The sequence below is a fragment of the Triticum aestivum genome, chromosome 1B (genome assembly GCF_018294505.1).
Source record: "Triticum aestivum cultivar Chinese Spring chromosome 1B, IWGSC CS RefSeq v2.1, whole genome shotgun sequence".
Classification (NCBI taxonomy): domain Eukaryota; kingdom Viridiplantae; phylum Streptophyta; class Magnoliopsida; order Poales; family Poaceae; genus Triticum; species Triticum aestivum.
Window position 1 is genome coordinate 451,387,909 of NC_057795.1, and position 21,780 is coordinate 451,409,688.

Genomic DNA, 21,780 nt, shown 5'->3' on the forward strand with positions numbered 1-21,780 from the left:
CCGCGATGGACAACGCACCACACGAACCAGCACGCTGCACGACCAACACACACTTCGACCTATGCCCCCCCTTCAAGATGTTTATAAAAATTAAATGAGCCGATTGCGAGCAGGAGGTTCCCTCGCGCCGGAGGCGCCGTGTCACACCGCGATGGACAACGCGCCGCACGAACCAACACGCTGCACGACCAACACACACTTCGACCTATGCCCCCCCTTCAAGATGTTTATAAAAATTAAACGAGCCGAAGGCGAGCAGGAGGTTCCCTCGCGCCGGAGGCGCTTTTCTTCAATTTAGTAAAGTTATACACCTGTGCCTCTCCTAGTGTTCACCTGTGCCTATAAAGAAGTCACACGATTGAACAATTCTGAAGTATGCCATTTTACATTAAAAAGTTGCTTTTTTCATTACTTGAAAGGTCACATTTGATAGTGTTGGTAGTCCCCGCCCGTAACTACCCCATAAATCTCCATTACCCGGAAATATAATGGGAACAGAAAGGGAAACGAGAAAGGGAAACAAGGAACCAAGCGTGCGAACTGGTATTTTTTTATGTTTTCGCGCAGAAAGGGAAAACAGAAAAATGTGGTAGTATGAGGGTCAAAGTGCAAAACACACGAAACCACAAACCGGAAAGGGAAAACCGGGAATCAACCGCGCCACCTGGTTTTCCCTGGCGGGAGCGCTCCGCGCGCGACACTTGGCACGCACGGAGCGCTCCCGAACCGCTCGTTACGAGCGCTCCGAAGGAGCGCTCGTTAACTAGTTGCTCCCGAAACATTTGAAAGAGAATACAAAAGTAAAATGTTCTCTCAAAAAAGAATACAAAAGTAAAATGAATAAAACTTAAAATCTTGTTCCTCATGACCCGATATTCCTAATATAAGAGTGTTTTCTACACTAGTGTAGTAGTGTCAAACACGCGCTTACATTATGGGACAGAGGAAGTAGTTTTCGAGCTTCTCGTCTCAAAAGCAATAGAACTTCATATAGGTTTTGCTTCCAATGTTTTTCGGAAAGTAAGGTCTGGTGGCTTGCAATTCTGGAGCTGAAAAGAAAATGTAAAGTTATAGGTTTGCAACTGCAAATGTTATAATGTTTGGTTTGCAGTTTCCTTTAGGGTGCTTTTTCTTAAATCAAATTGGTCCACGTCAATGAAAAAAGACGAAAAATATTGTTCCTTCTGAGCCGTCCAATCAAAAGCAGATCTGATGGTCACGGAGGCAACACACGCAGACATGTCAGCTCGACATGGCAATGGGTACCCACTACCCGCAATGTTGACGGGTAAAACCCCTATTAGGGTAAGGGTTTGGGAAAGTTAAATACTCATAGGTCTGTAAATGGAAAAAAAATGCACCAAACGGATAAGCCGGGTACAGGTACAGGAAGACAATACACATACTCGTGTACCCGCCTACCCGTATATTAGCACATCTAACATGTAGGTCCCCTATATCATTCACTAACAAAAAATGGAAAACCCTAGCCTAATAGCCACAACCCACACACAAAATACTCTCCCCTCACCCATCCATTGTGTCGTCACACTCATAGAACACAAACCCCATCTTCCCATCTCGCCTCGGCTGAAATGCTAAATATGCAAGCTGAAATGGTGTGTTTTACATACTGAAATGCTGAAATTTATACATGGTAAAATGTGAATTGAAAGGTGATCGGGATGGGTATTTTTGCCCACCGTTATTACCCGCGGCTGGGTATGGGTATGAGAACAATATAAAACCGGAGGTGCAGGTACGAGTAAGAATTTAGGAGAAAAGTATTGGGACGGATACGGGTTTGAGTGAGCATTACCCGCACCGGAACCCTACGGGTGCCATGTCAGATTATCAGCCCACTGAATAGAAGCCTTTCCGTAAAAGGACGCCCATGGTTCAGGTAGACAGGTTGACATTTTCTTTTCATGAACCCAAATCAAGCATTTTGCACACATGAGTGCAAACTTGCATTGCAGTTCTTACTCAGCACATCTAAACAAAGAGCAAAGTACAGCAGAAAAGCAAACAACAAATAACGCCGATTGTATATATGATCCGATCCAAACCAGTGAAGCTGGCAAACAAAAACAGGGGAGGGAGGGAGGGAAGGAAGGATCAGAGAGTGGTCTTGGACGCCCTCCTCACCAGCACAGCCCAGCACATGATCCTGTACACCAGGAAGAAGCCCAGCATGACCCCCACGTTGACCCACCTCATGCCCTCGTCCACCCCTCTGCCCCTCAGCACGTCGCCTCCGGTGCTCAAGCACACGCCGTCGCCGTTCATGGCGTCCCCTCCCGTCCACGCCACGCACTTCTCGCTGGTGCTGCCCCCGTACTCGTTGATGAGCAGCAGGTCCAGCGGGTACCTGTACATGGACACGTAGTACATGAAGGCCCAGTACCTCGGGATGCTCTCCTTGGGTATGAAGTAGCCGGAGAAGAGGAAGAAGACGCCCAGGAAGATGCAGATGAGCGAGTTGCCGAGGATGAAGTCCGGGGACACGGCGCTGAGGAAGAGGACCAGGGAGCTGGCCATGAGCACGATGAGCCACACGGCGAGCACGAAGAACCCGAACGCGGCGAGGGAGGCGCGGAGGCCCACCAGCCAGTACACGGGCGCCGAGAAGAGGATCGCCACGGCGAGGAGGCACGGCGCGAACACGAGCGCGTTGGCGACCACGTAGGAGGACAGGCGGTAGGCGCGGCGGGAGGCCTCGCGCATCAGCACGCGCCGCTCGTGGAGGAGGATGGGCAGGGCCTCCACGGTGGAGGAGAGGAGGAAGCTCAGGCTGAAGGCGAAGAGGCCGAGCCGGAGCGCCAGGCCGTCCGGGTCGGCGCGCACGCGGAAGAAGACGCTGCCGAGGCCGAGGCCGCCGACCACTGCCTGCGCCGCCCGCGCCGCGAAGAGCTGCTGCGTGCGGTACATCGTGCGCCAGCAGCGCACTGTCAGCGCCGCCACCTCCACGGCGCGGCTGCGGTACCCGTGCTCGGGGACCTGAAGGCTGCCGTTGGCGACGCCGGGGCTTTCCCTTTCCTCCTCGTACTGGTCGTTGTCCCTGAGCATAGCGAACTTGGCGTGGTCCGCCTGGAGCTGCTCGATGACCTCCATGGCGAGCTCCAGCGGGTTGAGCTGCGCGGGGATCTTGTGGCCCAGCCTCGCCAGCGCGTCCTCGAGCGACCTGAGCGAGCCGCAGTGCGCGACGGCGCCGCGGGAGAGCAGCAGCAGCGACGAGATGTAGCCGAGCATGCGGTAGCTGGGCTGGTGGATGCTGAGCACCACCACCTGCCGCCGCGCGCAGGCCACCTCGTGCAGCAGAGCCAGCACGTCCATGGCCGATCGGCTGTCCAGCCCCGACGTGGGCTCGTCCAGCAGCAGCACCGGCGGGTCGTGCACCATGTCCACCGCGATGGACACCCGCTTACGCTCGCCCCCGGACACCCCGCGGGACGACGACATCGCCTCGCCGCCGCCGCCGCCGACGTAGCTGTCGGCCACCTCGGACAGGCGCAGCTCCTGCATGAGCGCCTCCACCCGCTCGTGCCGCTCCCGCGCGGTCACGGAGGAGCCGAGCCTGAAGCGCGCGGCGAAGAGGATGGTCTCGCGGACGGTGAGCAGCGGCAGGAGGTTGTCGTCCTGCGTGACGAAGCCGCACGTCCGGCGCAGCTGCGCGCGGGAGGTGACGGCGTGGCCGTTGATGCGCACGGTGGGCGGCTTGGCTATCTCGGAGCCGGTGCCGCGGCCGGACAGGATGCGGAGGAGCGTCGACTTGCCGGCGCCGCTGGGGCCCACCACGGCCAGGATGCTGGAGCTGGACGCGGTGAAGGAGACGGAGTTGAGGAGGCCCTCGGCCTCGGCGGCCGGGGGCGTGGAGGAAGACAAGAACCTCGGGAGGAGACCGGCGTTGGCGCGGCGCGGCGCGGGGCAGGAGAGGTTGGTGACGGCGAGGGTGTACTCCGGAGGGGAGGGGGGGTAGAAGGAGAAGGACGGCGACGCGGAGTCCTGCGGCGACGACGAGGACGCCGACGTCGATAGGAGGAGCGCCGGGTCCAGCTCCGACGACAGGTCCTGATCCATGGCTGCGGGCGAGGCAAGTGCGCGTGAGAGGGGTCGATGTGTGGATTGTGAAAGCAGTAGATGAGCGGGAAACAGCTTGAGAAACTACAAATAGCCTCGACAATTAGCTCTCTGAATGAGGCAGTACTGAAGTTTTCTTGAACGTGTAGTGTACTCTTGCACGCACGCCACCATTCACCATAGGTTGAGATTGTTCGTAGCTAGCTAATGCGCTTCTAGAACAGAGGCAATGGTGCTAAGCTATTTTCACACCGGTTACAACTATAAATGTTAGTAATTCTTGGTGATCTGAAGGGTACTAAGATCTTCTAGTAGGTGATCGCCGGTCAAGGTGGCTGCTAGGAATGGAAGGCAGAAGCGAGCAAAGAGTGACGGAAATGGTGTCTGTATGGGTGAGGGGGCGTTGCGACTTGTGAGCTACTGTGACCTAACTGAATGTTGGTGTCATTTGTGTTGTGTGATGTGTCTTGGCGGTTGGACCTAACCGCGCGCTTAACACCAAATCTAAATCGGCTCTTGTTTCTTGACGTGAGGTCGGGGTACATACTGACTTCTCTTCCAACTTGGGCTCCTGGCTACACCCAGATTATGTTGTCGACGACACCACACTCCGCAGAATCGAAGAGCAAACGCATATGCCATCGTCGGTAAAATGCAAGGAAGGGAAACATCGATCACCGCCCAACAAACCGCTGAGGTGGACGAACAAATGCGCTCCTTTCCTCTCCACTGTACAAAATGGTAGCGAGAAGAGAATGCATGTACACTGATCAGCATCACCTCCACGCGACCTGAGTTTTTTCCCGAAGACTTGGATAACTGGAAAGTATGCCATACATATGTGCAGTTTACAACAAAACTGGATGAAACAAAATGAAGGCAGGCAGGCAGGATAGTCGAAATTAAAAAATGACAAGGGCACTCAGCACAATGAAAATAAAGCTTAACTCTTGCATGGCTACTTCGCATCTCAATCTACAATTAGCATCCAAAATGTTCTGCGCCCGTTATCTCTGGCTCGGCTTTTGGACCTATATATTCGTGGATCAATGGAAAATTAGGAAGAACAAACTCTAAATTGGTGTGCTTGCTTATGCATTTACAGGGCAGATTAGCCGGCTGCCACGAACCATTTACATCACTTCTCCTTGGGTAATCTACTTTCCATACAAGAAAAAGGAGGAAGAGGGTGTAAAAGAAAATGCAAGCCCACATTTTCCAAACAGCAGCCCTCTTTCTTTCAGGCCCTAATTAACCTCGCAACCAAACGCATGCTCTATGTCAGTGAGGTACATCACTATCAATACTGGCGACTGATTTGTCCACCACACGAACGTTATACAGCTCGTATACCCTCGCTCGGTTCTCTTGCCACCATTGCTCTGCTTGCGTCTCGCTGAAACGCTTCCGGCTGCACGCAGAAATAGAAATTAGTGAAAAGCTGCAAAGATCAAACTCCAGAAACTACAATAAGCTTTTAAATAGCACAAAATCTCAACAGAACATTAGTTTCTACCCGAATTCTTATAAGTGCAGCTGTACTTTTTGGTTACATATAAAGACCACACCCAAGTTGATTCTCCCTTTTACCAAAAATAGCAAAAGATGATTGGCACATGCAAGGAAAAAGTACCTGCAGTCCTGCCCATGCTGCACCACATGCATTACTATTTTGGTAGATCAATTCCACTTCTGGAAATTTCAAAATGCTATAACTTTTGGACCAAACATTGGGATTAAGATAATTTTCACCGAATGGGCCTTCGATCTCATTTTGATATGTTTCGATGAACTTCTCTCCAGAAACAACTTTGGTGCTATTGGAAACAACTTTCAGTGCCAGTTTAGCATAATGTTTGCGCTGAGATGGCTACCATGACTGCCAGGTAGCCTGGCGTTTTCTCTAAGTTGTCTACCATGACTAGTGACTAGCCTAACATTATGCTAAGTTGCCTACAGTAATTTTTAGTACAGTAAGCAACTTAGGTAGAGGGGTAGCCGGGTAGGCAACTTTGCAACATCACCAACTTTTAACAGTGCTATATGCAACTAATTACCAATGGTAGGCAATTCAGCATTACCGGAAACCATGGTATGCAACTTTCACAGTGATGTAACATCACAGGAAGACAACTTCAAAAACTGTGAACTGCTTGGTTTCCTAGATAGGCAACTCAGAAACCATGGTAGACAGCTTCTACAATACTGCATGCAGCTAATTAGTAGCGATAGGCAACTTTCACAAAACAGGAAGTTGCTTCTTATAGCACTAAAGCACTAAAGTTGCTTCCTATAGTAGCAGTAAAATTGTTTCTGGTAAAAGTCTGTCAAAACGTACCAATATGGGATCTAGTTTCGGAGAGCAACTTGCGAGGAAACTATGGGTGAAAACGGATCTTAATTACACGCTTGGTTCGAATGTTACAGCTTTTTAAAATAACTGTATTGAAATTAATTGGACAGGTTTTATACGTGGGGTGTGTGTGTTTGTGTGTGGAAAAATATCCGCTGGAGGACCAGACATGTTTTCCTTTTTTGTCAGGTGGGGCCCGGTACTTTCATTTTAAGTGGTGTTTGCTCGCGCTGTTTGCTCACGGCTACTAATGAACCAACGGCTGCCACCTAGACACGTCCTAGTTTCTAAGCGGGTCGACTTTACGAAATCATTGCAATTTTTCTTTGATCCTTCATGTCCAGCAGACAAAAAATGTGTATGAAAATGAGTCTATAAAAATACAAATACAAATTCTTATATCTAGAATTAGTTACTCCCTCTGTTCACTTTTGTAAGTCGTTTAAGACAGCTGAAATTGAACTGTTGTAGGTGCTGTCTTAAATGTCTAAAAGGTCTTACAAAAGTGAACGGAGGAAGTATATAATTAATCTGTGAATAACTTCATACTTAAACAGGTTGTCATACAGCTACACCTACACAGAACAACAATTTGTTCTGAATAACTAAAGAATCTTATACGATAGACCAGAAAAAAGGTCAGTTGCTATACTACCTCACATCAAATTAACAAAGTGCTGAACATTGTCTGACAGTCTACACTAATCAAATGTATAGATAATGTGCCCATAAACATCCAATAGACAAGTCCTTCAGCTGATTTATAGTTGCATTTTGAATGGGAATGAAGGAATTTACCTGAACCGTACCCTCCTAAGATCTCTAGCCCCTCCAGGTAGGGCAGTAAGGGTGATGTAGACCCCTGGTTCATCTTGCTCTACCCATTCAGACTCAGGCTTAGAGTCTGAATCGGGCTGTCTGGTTCCGTTCTTGCCAACTTCCAGGTGAGTCTTATTTCTAACTGAACTTGGTCCATTAGAAACAATCAACCCATTAGACCCGTTCAAATATGGCTCTCCTGAATTTCTTGGGCTACCTAAATTCTCAGTTGCCATTGATATGTCATTAACAGGCACTCCAGAAAGTGGTAGCAGTCTACTGTGCTTAACTGCCCCTGCCCCTGCTCCTGCTCCTGCTCCTGCTCCTTCAGGTAGCTTCTCTGCCATACCCTTCAACTATGGTAGAAAAAATAATTGTTCGCATATTAGACTGTATCATCATTCAAGTTTTAAAATCATCATTCCTGTTGTTGTTAGTTAATAGAAAACATCCCCAAACCACTTATTTTGTCTGCACCCTTTGCTACTCCACTAAAGTAGTATGGTTGCCTTATTTAGTTCCATAGTACATGAACATCATTTAGATAAGTCACAGGCTCAAAACCCAGAAGAGTTATGAGCTGCTTGGTTACGTCAAAGGAAGCAAACTGCCTTTGACCAATCTACAGAGTTGGTTTTTAGCCATTCAATTTCATCAGATTTGGTGAAAAAATGTACTTATATTGTTATTTTTTGGATGTTTGTACAGTAGGTTCTGGCTGTAATATAAGAAAACAACATCCTCACAGATAAGGAATCTTACTTGTGCAGTGAGCGACTTGATTACTTCTTTTGCAGCTTTGCACTTCGCAGTTTCCTCCCCTGCAATGGAAATAGCTTCCTTTAACTGTTTAGTTGTTCGCTCCAATTCAACTTCCAGTAGATGGGACTTCCGGGTAAGATTTTCCACCTGAAATATTGAACTTGATTAGAACCTCCAGAAGTAAACAAACTCTCACAAGTTACTGTCATAATAATGGTCTATCAGTCTACAAAGAAAACTACTGTGATAATAATGGTCAGTTCCTGAATATCTTTCTACCTTGCTACTGTGACTGGACACTGGGCCAGTCATAAAATAAAGAGAGCAGAAGGAAAAACAGTAGCGTGTACAAACTTCTTTACTGTCATGTGAGTTTATGCCAGATATTTTGAGTTTCCATTTAGGAGTTGATGGTTTCATACGACTGCTTCATCGAGTTACAGTTAGAGAATGATACCAATAATGCATAGAATCATACTACTTACTTATAATGGACACAAGTTAGAAATACCGATTGAATAGAGAGAACATCAAGATCTGTACCTGAGATCTCAAATGTATAACCTCTTGGCTTACACTATCCTTTATTGGCTTTGCACCATCTACAACAACTCTAGGAGATGTTAGACCACCCAAGGTAGGTGTTGGAGTTGTAGATCGAGGAGGGCTTGTTCTTCTTGAGACAGGTGAAGTTGCCCTAGAAGCAATTCTTGATCCAGGAACCGACGCTGAGAAAAATTTCTTTGATGAGCCAAAAGATTTAGAAATGTTGAGCCCGCTCCAGTGAGAGCTGCCATTTGGAATAGGGGAAACACGGCTGCTATTAAATTCAAACTTCTTATTTTTCTTTGAATATCTGCTATCCATGTTCTTGAAAGATTCCATTGATGACAATCTAGACAATTGGACATTTGATCTTGTCTCCAAATCATCATTGATAGAATCATTGAACCCTTGTAAGATAACTCCGCGCTTTGCTGAAGAATACCTATCTGTCTCAGGTCCCTCATTAAGTTTACCGTAGCAGCTATCACAGACACGGTAAGGCTTGTTTGGGTTTGGTGCTAATGAAGCCTTCAGAGATTTCTTACTGCTGCAGGAATGACAAAATACAAGAGCACAGTTGTAGCAATTATGCCGTTTTCTCCTCAAGTTAAACGGCAAGCGACATCCAGAACACATGGACTGATCAACTCCAGACACCCACTTGTGAATGCATATTGCTGCAGTGAAGTTAATTCCACAAACAACACTCCTGACTTGCTTATCTTTCAGAGCTTCAACTAGTGTAGGAGAATTCCTATCATCAGCATCACCATGTCCTAACCGGCCATTAGCACCTTTACCCCATGTATACACCTCTGTCCTGGAAGTCAAAACAGCAACATGATAAGCGCCACATGAAATCTCCTCCACAAAGTTTTTATGTAGTTTTCCTTCAACACGCGCAGGAACCATGCCATCTGCTTGTGGATTTCCAAGCTGACCATAGACAGAACTTCCCATTGTGTACACATGCCCTGAGGTTGTTAGTGCCACCGTGAAACAATGACCACAAGCTACTTGGCAAAAGTTAGGCTCAACCAAAGAAGCCACACACGTTGGGACAAGTCTTGTTTCTTTGTCACCATGTCCCAAACGACCTTTATCACCATCACCCCATGTAAATATCTTGCCAGAAGAACAATTGCTGGAACTTGAATTCCCAACCATAACTTCAACAACGGCGGCTGTGTGCCACACACCACAAGCTGCCCGAACAGTCCGTAGCCCTTTCAGGGATTCCACCTCCCTTGGTACCGAAATACTCTGACGATCTCCATGACCTAGAACTCCAAAAGAGCCATCTCCAAATGTGAATAGCTGACCTGCAGATGTTACTACAGCCGTGTGCCAAGGGCCACATGAAATAGACGAAACATGTATGCCTTCTAATGGTCCATTGAGCCTTTTGGGCATCCAATGACTGACTTCATTCCCATGACCTGAAAGTCCAAAATTAAAGGTGCCATTTCCCCATGTGTACAAATCTCCAGAGAGCGTGACTGCGCAAGTATGGTACTCACCACATGCTACTAGCTCAATGTTCATATGAGCAAGAGCATCGATAAGTTTTGGCTGGGGCACGTCACAGTCCACACCATGACCAAGACGCCCACCTGACTCCTCACCCCAAGAGTAGACCTCTCCCTGCTTAGTGACAAGTGTAGCATGCCTTCCTCCACATGAAATGTTCTGCACATCAAGCCTTCCAGCAAACTCCAATGGCTTCGGTAAAAGACAATCCATCTTTGCACCCGAGGAACTTCCAACCCTTGAATTGCCACCACCAAGAATTCCCTCCCCAGTTCCCTCTCCCCAAATGAAAACATCACCTAGAGCATCACCATCATCATGACCAGAACCATGACTTGATGAACTGACAGCACTTGATAAACTAACTCGGAAAGCATCCATTGGGATGCCCCTCGAGTTCCCATTTGTGTTATCTGAGTGCCCAGAAGACACAGAGTGAACTGATCCAACATTAGAATCCGATGGGAAGAAGGGTCTAGGTGGGGCTGCATATGATACAATGTCAGAGAAGGCCTTGTCCAAGCCAACCTTCGGTGGACTCCCATATGGACTCCGGAGTCGATAATTTTCGCTGCCATCCTGTTGCAGTTCAATTGTTAAAGATTGTTTTCTATAATAATTGATGTAGACAGCAGAAATAAAATGGGAATAGCATGATCTGCCATGCTTGAACACAGATATTATTTCATATATTTTGACTTCATCAAGGAAAAAATACTTTTATTTATTTTTATTTTGCTGCCACAAACCAGTATGTGATATAGAATGTACAGACCATAAAATACAACATGGGTATCATGGTTGCCAACTCAAGTTTGGTGGCCGTTCAAATCTTAAGCCAGAGGTTTCTCAGAAAAAAAGTCTTAAGCCAGTAGCATCAAACACAAAAATGGAAAAGATCAAAGTACATGAAGAGGAAGAGTTTGGGTTGATCAGTGCAGCCTGACCGGCACACAACAAGAGTGTTGAGAAGATGGATGAGCTGGGTGGATGGCGGGAAATACCTTGTGGACACTATCATTGCTACTGAAAGGAGAACTCAAGGGAGAGCTCCTTCTCGTATAAGTTCTTGGACTAGTTGTACCAGAGGAAAGCATATCACTTCTTGATTCTGTTCTCCATTTTCTTTGGTGACTACGTGATATCAGTGTTTTTAGCCCAGCAAACCACACTTCAGCTTCATCTTTATCTTTGCATATCTGTTTCTCATGACAAAACCAAATTACCAAATTGATTAGCTGGTGATATAGACTAACAAATGAATTTAGCATGCAACAAAGTTGGCAAACAAGCGAACATGTTACATCACACATGAATGACTGGCATGACTTACAATGTCCAATGATCTATCATGGGATATGAGAGAAAATGACTGGCATTCCTTCTCGGGTCGTGGATACCTCTGAAAAATCGCCTGTATCACAAAAAAAGTACTATATCAGGACAGCTTTGCAGCAATTCCGAATAGTAGAACCTCCTCGCTAAATATCTGAGTGCAGAAGATGATCTCGTAAGTGGACTTTGAGAAGTTTATTCAACTTAATTTTTGCAGGAAAGAATGATGTTATCTCTTCTTGCCATAAAGTTTTATCAATGTTGGATCATAAATGCTTTGTATCTATAGGAACTTCTTGTGAATTAGTGGAATCGAGCACAGTGAAAATAAATTAGCAGCAAGCTCTCTCTAAAACGAAGAAGAATCACATCATGGTAAAAGCTGAAGAAAGCCCCATGGAATATTCAGGAGCTAGCACCAGGAGTAAACGAGCAAAATGAAATATAGTTGCTTCAGCCAATATTATGAATCGTAACAGTAGAGCATGATATCCATCAATCTGTCTCCCAAAATTGGGTTTTGTTGAAATAGCAACTCACAGTTCGCTGTCCAGGAATTATTCTGGACACATGACTCAATCTTAGTTGCTTCTCCTCTTTCCCTGAGAACCAAATCAATATAGATTCATCCTGGAGGAGCAAAAAGAGTGCCAAAGATATTCATAAATGAGATGGGGCAAACATAAAGGACTTGAAAATTCTGTGATGAAGCAAATTAATAAGCTCACATTGGAAAGTCTGAAGGGACAAAATTTTGGCTTCCCTCTACGTCCATACTTCAGCAGGTATGCTCCTTTCTTGAGAGCAGTGATGGCCTGCGGTAAGAATGGGAACAAGGTTGTATCAAGCATCAGTAACTAGCATCTAAAAATACTATCCTGCCAAATAGTGGTAATTTTATAGTATGTCAAAGGAGAAGCCTTAAAACACCATTGAACAATCAAACGCGTTCAAATGTGCCCATTGACGTTTTCAATTTTAACTGGCATTTCAAGCGGTGCCATATAACATAGAAACGGAAAAGGAACGACAAATTATGGGACTGCAATATAAATCAATAAAGATTGAGAGAGGATCAGACTAGTATTCAAACTTCTCGATACACAATAGAACAGATAAACAATGAACATGGAAGGATGTGCCAAGATGTCATGTATCAATATATGCCACATGAACCAACAATTCCCACAAGAGATATGTGCTTTCAGTTGGTGAAAAAACACAAAATGCCATAGGGGAAATTTGGCTTCACTCGACTATGCATGAGCGTGTGCGTCATGGGATCAGAACAGCTGCATTTCGCATCCGTATTCTTCACTATGTCAGGCATATGGTCGGAGAATAAAGCAATCTCGATAAAGGGGCAAGGAATTTTACTAACCCCATCACGGGGCAATTATCTGTCAGTAATAAGAACATGGAATACAGTACTGATCCAACTCGCCATTGGCCCAACCTCTGAAAGGATACTCACGTAACAGAGCTCAATACTTTGCGCACAACAAAAATGAAGACACAAACAAGGTGGGGTGCAATTCTAACATACTACTCCCTGTTAGATCAAAAGAGCTGCCCATGAGCCAATTCGATGAGAAGCGTAGCAACTAGCAAGCAACCTAACAATCAGCTGCCAAAAAAGTGGCCACTGGCAAATCAATACCCCTTGAACATCTCCAACCCAAGACGCCAAAAGTTACAGCTCTGACTGTAGCACAGCTGAATCTCCATACTTAGTTCCCCCGAATTACGGGCCGTTCAATCGCCGGGGACAGCTGCGGCCACCGGCGATGCAGAATTGGCCACCACACGCAGGAGCACACAAACACACGGAGAACAGAAATGCATCTACATCCAACTATCCAGGCCTCCCGACCGCGCGAGAAGCGGGAATTCCACAGCGATTCGAGCGGGGGGGGATCGGGGCCGCTCACCTGCTCGATGTCGCGCTCCACGGGCCCGGCCCTGCCGCCGCCGAGATCCGACGAGGCGTCCGACATCATCGGCGTCAGCCCACGGCCCTCCTCATCGCGCCCCGCCCCCCCGGAGACCCGCCTCGACTCGCCCCCAACGCCTACGGCCTGCCTACGGCGGCCCGCGCCAATGGGGCCCGACTCGTCCCTCGGCTGGAGCACGCCCGAAGGAGGCCGCCGGAGAGGCGGCGAGGGTAGGCGGGAGCACGCGGGATCCAGGCGCGGGGAGGGGTTTGGGAGGGGAGGAAGCGGCTGGCGAGCTGGGGAGAGAGATCGAGAGGAAGTGGGGGAGGGCGAGGAATGGAGAGGGGAGGAAGGAGGGCGGAGGGGTGGTGTGGGAGGAGGAGGGGAGGCGTTATTTTTTTTTTCCTCCTTCACTTTTCTCGCCGAGGCCTTTTTCCCCGGAGCTGCTGGTGCTAGGTTTGTTACGCGTGCGGCTCTGCCGCTGCGCTCTGCGCTGTGTTGTGATTGCTCGCTAGCTAGCTGGGGCTGGGCTGGGCTGTTGTGCGGCCGTCTGCACTGTGCCTGGCTAGGCTACGGTGGTGGTGGTGAAGGTACGCGGGTACGGGGGAGGGGGGGGCACTGGCAGCACGGTGATTGGACGCCGTGGGGTTGAAATCCGTTGGCTGTGGAGCGCACGAGGACACTGACACTGCTAGGGGTCGTGCATGGGAGATTTTTAAAATTACTCACTTATCTGTATTCGGTAATGCCACATCTTTGATGTGATGGTTAAATGGTAGCACTACTTTGCCATGTAGCCCAGTTATGTGAGCCCAACAATGTTGTCATATTTGTAAGCGAAATTATGTTGTAGTACAAAGTGTCAACTTTGATGTAAAATAGAGTGTGGAGTGGTACATTTTCTAAAATGTGGTGCAAAACATCAACGCGTGGCGAAATGGATGGTCCAAACTGAAACTAACTCCCAGGTAAGGAAAAAAAGAGGTTTGTGACTCACAAGAATGAATTTCATATGAGCCTGGCAAATGTAAGTCATATATGGTTCAAAGAACATTGTAGGAAGAATTCCCAAGAAATAAGAATTGAAATGCTCCAAAACTATGACTCCCTCGGATCTAAAATAACTGTCGCAACTTTGAATTAAAGTTGAACTAACCTTAGTTCAAAGTTACGACACTTTTTTGGATCAGAGGGAGTAGCAATTTAGAAAAACAATAAGGTATATGGTGAACAGGGATAATTTACATGCACCCTCTTGAATGTTTTCGAACTCGCAAACGTGGAGCCATGCAGTTGCATAGCCAGGACAAACATACGACACACGTAGGCCTCCTTACTACAGTACAAACGGTGCCAACTGTGGTGGTTGTGGCTACAGTCAACAAAGGATTGCATGGTCACGCCCAAGCCAAGACCCATGTAGCATGGGGTGTGACTACGCCCTTGGATCAATATATGCCTCATCCCAGTCGTCTTTCATTCCTTCTCCTCCAATCTGAGTTATCAGGTTGATTAATCAGTGCATCAATGCCACTATTTATTATCTTATTGTGATGGCATTGTCCTCTCACTCTCTCACACTGGCACACTCACTTCTGTGTACGTTTTGTTGATATTCTTGTTAGTGCATTGCTAACGCACTAGGATGTTGTTACAAGCTTGGAGCCCTGGTTGTGGTTTTTAAGCTATGAATTAAAAAATTGGATTCCACTAAAAATCCGATGCTTGATTTTTTTTACCATGGCAAATTATGTTCCCTGAAGGATGGCAAATTTAGTTGGTGAGTGTGGCAAATCCAGCCCAATTAGTTTTTGCTATGCTTGCAAACTAAAATTTTCATCATCGCGCCAATATAAACTGCCATGAAAAACATCCCTAAAAATTAGATATCTGTTTTTAGTGTTTTTGATAAAAATTTGAATCCCATTGTCTTAGTTGTTTAATATAGTTTTTTGTAGAAAGCTCACACTTCCCAAATTGGAAGTTCAAAGTTTCTTAAGAGTGGTTTTTACATATCAAAAAACAAGGGAAGAAGTGAGAATTTGGAACAATTATCCGGTTGAAGGGTTATTTGTCGAGAAATTAACAATTTTACACATCTTGCTAAAACAACATGTGTGACAGGTTTCCAATGATCGGATGGAAGTTAGTATCATGAAGGGCAAGCATCTGATGGTTCATGTAACAACACCTAAGTGTGGCCCCATGATACGTTTCTGATGTATCTATAATTTTTTATTGTTTCTTGCTATTATATTGTCAATCTTATATGCTTTAAATGCAATTTGGTATCATTTTGGGGAACTAACCTGTTAACTCAGTGCCTAGTGCCCGCTGTAGTTTTCTGCATGTTTTTGGTTTTACAGAATATCCGTACCTAACGGAGTCCAAACACGATGAAACTTTCATGTAGATCACTGAATAAAAAGTGTATGATATAATAATATTGATGTCATAATATGAAAGGGTATTACTACATAATCATCAGTTTGTAGAAATATCAATATTAAAGCGTGTTATTAACTACTCATTTAAGTGTCGGTCATGGTATAGACGGGATGTTGGAGCGTTTGTATTCCTCGTTGAAATCCTTTGTGTTGCTTAAATCGGGGGCGCGCGATGGTTAACTCCTACCAACCTCCCTCCCAGGGGCATGCGAGTAGTACTTTCCTTCAACGTTAATAGACTTCACAACAAGTATTTGAGTTCTTTATGACTAATGTGAGTTTCAAGGTTGAAACCACTTCTAGCTATCCATATTTTGTTAGCCTCTTCGGTACCGTGCATTGCCCATTCTCACCTCAAACCTTGGTGCAAACTTCGTTGATGCATCCAAACCCCGTGATATGATACGCTCTATCACTCATAAGCCTCATTATATCCTTCCTCAAAACAACCACCATATATACCTACCTATTATGACATTTCCATAGTCATTCCGACATATATTGCCATACAATTTCCACCATACTATGCACATGACTTGTGTGTTCAGAGTCATATTGCTTTGCATGATCATGGAGCTGACATGATATTTGTGGCACATCCACCGTTCATCATTACAATATATGTTACGCTAGATCATTTCACATCCTGGTACACTGCCAGAGGCATTCATATATAGTCGTATTCTTTTCTGTTTTATCGAGTTGTGACTTGTAAGTAAATAAAAGCGTGATGATCATCATTATTAGAGTGTTGCCCCTACAAATGAGTAAAAGGATGGTGGAGACTAATGAGTCCTCAAAAAAGTGGGGATGAGGTCCATGAGACTGTTCTAAAAGAAGAGACAAAAGAAAAACAATGAGAGAAAAAAGAGAGAGGGGCACACTACTGTCCTTTGCCACACTTGTACTTCAAGGTAGCACCATGTTATTTATATAGAGAGTCTCTATGATTTCTCACATTCATATAGAGAGTCTTTTTGAGCAATTTGTAGAGTGGCAATGCCTTTTCTCCGAGGTGAGATATGAAGCGGCTCAAGGCTGCCACGCATCATGCCAGCTTCTGGACATGCTTGAGCTCTGTTGGTATTGCGAGCCGGGGCGACGCTCTAATTTTGGCCGGATTGGCACTACTGCAGGATGCTGCCAACGCGACACTACGATCAGAGGCCCTTCGAGAAACTATGTGCGATGCAATAATCGCAAATGGTGGTGTCAGAGAACCGTCTAAAATGTGCAAAACATTTGCGATGACAGATGCATCAAACACGGTTCGGATTTTAGTTGCGTGTGCGATGAAGGGCATATGGTTGATCCAGCATAACTGTTTGCGATGAGGAAGAACAACAGAAACGGGTAGCCATATCAATGTGTGTGCGATATACGGCATACAGTTCCCTCCGATGAACTATGTGCTATTAGGGAATGCAACAGAAACGGTCAGCCAAATCAAGTTGTGTGTGATATACGACATACGGTTCACTCGGACAAACTGTTTTCGATTAGGCAAGAGAATGGAAACGGTTCATCTTAACAAGATGTGTGTGATATGCGGCATTTGCGATCAGCCAAAAGAACACAAACGATTCATGTAAACCAGATATGTCTGATGCGCAGCAAACAGCCCATTAGGATGAACTGTTTGGGATGAGAAATTATAACACAGACCGTTACTATAGTAAGTTCGTGTTTGATTTTGTTCGTACAAAAAACTTTGAAAAATGCAAACTAGTTGTTTGCGGTGGCTAGGAGTATCGCGCATGATGCGTCTGCGAGTACTCGTGTGCGATGGTAAGTAAGTTACACATAATGAACGGCCGCAAGGGTGATATGCTGATCATGGAGTCCGAGAAGACCGTCGTCGGAAGGCCGCCGGCTCAGCTTTTTAGCCTATATTTTATTATAATTATATGCATAAGTAGGTCGTGAGTGTTTTGTGCCTTGCCGCATGTGGCATTTTAAATTATCCTAAATATGTAAGACAATTATTAACCGTTACCATTGTAAATTTGCCTCAATGGCGAGCAGAGCACGCGCAAGGACACCACGGACTCGCAAAAAAAGAAAAAAAACAGGGACGCCACGGCAAGCAACCACGTGGTCAACCTTCTGGCACCCCGTGGAAGACGCGACGGCGCATCCATAGGACACGTTGGTGATATCATGACCGTGTGTGATAGTGGGCAGACACATACACGTACATCCGAGAATAAGGGCCCACGTTTCGGCTTCTTATGCGTGGCATACGGTTGATCCAAAAGAACTGTTTGCGATGAGACGGAACAACAAAAAAGGGGCTTTGTGGGCCCAGAACCATCAATAAATTTTGACTTTGTTTCTTCTCACATTACAGATTACAACACAATAAGTAATTGCAAATCTGTTCACACAGATCAAACTAATATGTGTTCACACCGATCAAACTAATATGTGTTCACACTTAGCATCGGACTATAAAAACTACCCACTCGAAAATTACTTCATAGTTCCTCTCGTCATCACCTACAAAACTGGTCTTTCCTGTCAAGTCGTTCTGCCATGACCGGTAGGAGGAGTTTTGGGTGGGCATATAACCAGGAAGCAAAGACCAAGGCCGCGGAAGCACTAGAAAGGTCCCACCGCGAAGCGGCAACCACACCAGAGATGTCCCAGCGCGCTGCGGAGCCCTTGAACGAGCTCTCACGGGCACACGAGGGCTCTCACAAGTGCACTCGCTGCATCGGCGATCGCGACGAGCTGGCGTTGCTGAAGTCCTTGGCCGGCGACGACGACATTCTCCCTGGCCTCATTAAGCAGCAGGAGCTGGTCGACAGCTTGATGAAGCTGCTCGAAATCAGTGATGCCTCGGTTGACAAAGTGACCGGCCTCGTCGAGCAACTCATGGGTGACAATGCGAAGCTCCTCAAGGCACTCATCGAGAAGGAGGAGGAGGCCGTCGATTGGAAGATGTTGCATGAGCAGAGCAGTGCCTCGGGGATGACGCTGACAGCGGTCGTCGAGGAACTAATAGGTGACTTGAGGAAGATCCGGCTCGAGCGTGAGCAGGAGGTGGAGGAATCCGTGGCTGCTTTCAAGCGAAGCCGTGAGGAAATGAGTAAGGAGCTGGAGGATGTCATCGCCCGGTGATCCATCGAAGAGTAGATATAGTAGCGATCTAGATCGTTGTCTACAATTTCCTTCTTCTCTTGCCCCCGTGTCTTCCAAACTTTGCCGCATGTAGCATTTAAAATTATCCGAAATATGTAAGACAATTATTATCTGCGCCATTATAAATTTGTCGTCGTACTATCCGTTTCCATTTTATTTGTCATCATATTATCCGTTGCCCTATGTGGCAATTTAAATTAGGCTAGAATACGAGTTGAAAACACGAACAAAGCAAATGCTGCCATGGGATCACAAACCAAACACCCTCCGTCCACCCTAAAAAAACCTCCATCCAGGCGCTTTAATTAACCCATTAATGGTGAAGTTTTGAGCGAGGGGGGCGGTGGCTGGTGCATGGAGGTCAAAGAGCTCGCTTCCCGGTGAGCATGGGCGGCCTTGCTGCTCGCACGTGTCCCATCGAGCCTGCGAGATGGACATGATGCACGCGTTTCGTCGAGCCTGCGCGGCGGACTTCTCGCACGGGTCCCGTCGAGCCTGCATGGTGGACTTCTCACGCTCGTCCCGTCTAATCAAACAGCTACACGCACGCCACTGAGTATAGTTAAATATTGACACAGTTCATATAATACAACCGTTTTTGATATTAACGTGTCAGCTTATTGTTTCAAAAAGGACTTCGTTGGCTACTAATGTGTGCGCCTCTTCTCAAATTGGACGATTTTTTTTACCATGGAATATATGTGCCATGTCATGAAACCATGCCATGTTTCATGTTTTTTGGGTGATTTTTTGATTTACTAGGATTTAAAAACCGAGATTCTCAATGTTTCAGGACGAAGACAAGTTTATAATTCCTTCCCATTCCTTAAATGAGACCTAAACATGCACCCAATGACACATGTATGATTTCCCACCCATTTTGTGCTTGTAGTTCTAATTTGAATTATGGACTACATTTAATGCATAGAAAACTTAATTAGTAATATATACAATGGCCAAACAAACCCTAAAAATGCACCTCAAGGACACATGTACGTTTTTTATAGCCATTTTGGTGCACTGGAGCATGTATTTGTAATTTGGATTTGAATTATGGACATTAAATGCCTAGAAAACTTAATTGATGAATGAAAGGGGTCAAACGAACCCTGAATAATTTCAAAGTTCAGCATGAATCTCCCGTTGTTCCATACGTGTTGCGTGTAGAAAAAAATATGAGGCTAGAAGAGGGAGCGATTATTGTTTGTCCCACAAGGGGACACGTTTCCCTATCAAAACCACAAGGGTTCTTGCGATAGGCTTCTGTTTGCAAGAGGTTTGTAATAAAGCTTGGCCCAAATTGGCAATGTTTTTACCATGACATATATGTGCCATGACGTGACACCATGCCACCTTTAATGACTTTCTAGTGAGTTTTGGATTTATGGGGATTTAAAAACCAAGATTCCAAATGTTTGAGGACGAGCCAAGACGCCGGTCAGGTTGTAATTCGTTCCCATTCCTTGCATGGGACCTAAACATGCACCCAAGGGCACATGTGAGGGAGTCCGGGACTAAGGGGTCCTCGGACAACTGGACTATGTACTTTGGTCGGACTGTTGGACTATGAAGATACAAGATTGAAGACTTCGTCCCGTGTCCGGATGGGACTCTCCTTTGCATGGAAGGCAAGCTTGGCAATTCGGATATGTAGATCTCCTTCTCTGTAACCGACTCTGTGTAATCCTAGCCCCCTCCGGTGTTTATATAAATTGGAGGGTTTAGTCCGTAGGACAACAACAATCATAATCATAGGCTAGCTTCTATGGTTTAGCCTCTACGATCTTGTGGTAGATCAACTCTTGTAATACTCATATCATCAAGATCAATCAAGCAGGAAGTAGGGTATTACCTCCATCGAGAGGGCCCGAACCTGGGTAAACATCGTGTCCCCCGCCTCCTGTTACCATTAGCCTTAGACGCACAGTTCAGGACCCCCTACCCGAGATCCGCCGGTTTTGACACCGACATTGGTGCTTTCATTAAGAGTTCCACTGTGTCATCACGATAAGGCTTGATGGCTCCTTCAGTCATCTTCAATGACGTGGTCCAGGGGGAGGTTTTCCTCCCCCGACAGATCTTCATATTTGGCGGCTTTGTATTGCAGGCCAACTCACTTGGCCATCTGGAGCAGATCGATAGCTAAGCCCCTGGCCATCAGGCCATGTTTGGAAGCTTGAACTATACTGTCGACATCCACAGAGACTTGATCTTCGACGGATTCGAGCCCATGTCAGGTACGCCAAACAGTCATGACGAGCATGACCTAGATCTGCCATCGGATAGTGTTTGGGAGATCGCGCCTGCGGCGGCCCCGGGAATCAATTCAGAGCAGATCGCGCCATCCGAGGACGGGTGGATGGACCCCGCCACGGAGGCTGCGCACTCATCGGCGTTGGAGCCGAACACTAATCCCACCTGCTATGAGGATGGTGTCATCGGACCCTCGGACTCGTCTCCAGCTATAGGCCCCGAACCGCGTGCATCCGTGCCTATCGAATCTGATTGGGCACCGATCATGGAGTTCACCTCCGCGGACGTCTTTCAGCACTCACCCTTGGGTGACGTGCTAAACTCATTAAGGTCTCTCTCCTTGTCAGGAGACTCTTGGCCGAACTATGTCCGGCTCGAGTTGAAAGCAGACGATGAAGAAATTCGTTCCCCACCCACCACCCACTTAATAGCCATTGTCGATGACTTAACCGACGTGCTTGACTTCAACTCCAAAGACATCGACGGTATGGACGGCGATGCAGGAGAAGAACAGGAACCATCGCCTATAGGGCGCTGGACAGCTACCTCATCATATGATATATATATATATATATAT

General features: G+C 46.4%; 1 pseudogene; it reads right to left on the reverse strand.

Annotated features, from left to right (window-relative positions):
• Positions 1 to 1,898: 1,898 nt before the first annotated feature.
• LOC123078893 (PH, RCC1 and FYVE domains-containing protein 1-like) lies at positions 1,899 to 13,766 on the reverse strand (annotated as a pseudogene).
• Positions 13,767 to 21,780: the final 8,014 nt, after the last annotated feature.